The sequence below is a fragment of the Asterias amurensis genome, chromosome 1, assembly GCF_032118995.1.
Source record: "Asterias amurensis chromosome 1, ASM3211899v1".
NCBI lineage: Eukaryota > Metazoa > Echinodermata > Asteroidea > Forcipulatida > Asteriidae > Asterias > Asterias amurensis.
In genome coordinates, this window is record NC_092648.1 from 29,338,390 (window position 1) to 29,339,338 (window position 949).

Sequence of the window (949 nt, forward strand, 5' to 3'; positions counted from 1 at the left end):
TGCGTTGGCCGGGAGTCGAACCCGGGTCAATTGCTTGGAAGGCAACTATTCTCACCGCTATACCACCAACGCTTCACGGAAAATGGAGAGGTTTTATGCAAATTGTATTGTGTACCCGATACGAAAATCTGCTGACATTGTCAAATCTTTACGTTACGCACATTGCACTTGGTTCATTCACGTTTAATTGTTCTCGTAACAACAGCAATAGTGTATTAGGGGTTCTCAGTTATTTTTTACATTCTGTATCAGGAAGGATTTCATGGAAAACAATGAAGTTTATTTGTTTTCAGATCGGGTCCGGAAGAGATAGAAACCTGCCCAGTTTATTGCTCCGTGCTCAGAGTCACCAAGCACATTGATAAGTGAGTAAAGGATAAAACACACAGCCCAATAATCAACTAACCGACATGATGCAGGTCTATTGTAAATCTCAACTATCACTTAGTAAATTCCTGAAACTGTTCGGACTTGCTCAGTTCGTCCTCGAGCCTCTCACAAACTCACCGACAGCTACAAACGGCGCCCTCTGTTGTGTACCCCGTGTAAAAGTAGATCATAAAAAACACATAAACACTAGATGGCGCTATGTAACTCGGGATGGCTCAGTGCTCTGTAAAGTCAGCAAAGCATTGCAATGCTTTGATTCTTTGATCATCCTACCTGAGTTATTCCAATATTTTACTACTTAGGCTAAAACTGAAATGTAGGGCAGATAATCGGGGTAAAATCAAATACTTTCTATCTGAGATCTTACTTGAAAAAACCCCGTACATAGTCCTACACTTTTGGTAATTATAGCATCCTCTTGGTTTGTTCTATCATAATATAAATATAGCATAAAATAACAAACCTGAGAAAAGTTATGCTCACTTGGTCATCGATGTGGTTAAAAAAATAGTGAGAAAAACACACATTTATTTTGTTGCACTTTGTTTATTTATGTATA

General features: G+C 38.8%; 1 non-coding gene across 1 annotated transcript; it reads right to left on the reverse strand.

Annotated features, from left to right (window-relative positions):
- On the reverse strand, window positions 1-72 carry Trnag-ucc (transfer RNA glycine (anticodon UCC)). Its single transcript has one exon. It is a non-coding gene; the product is annotated as a tRNA-Gly (tRNA).
- Window positions 73-949: the final 877 nt, after the last annotated feature.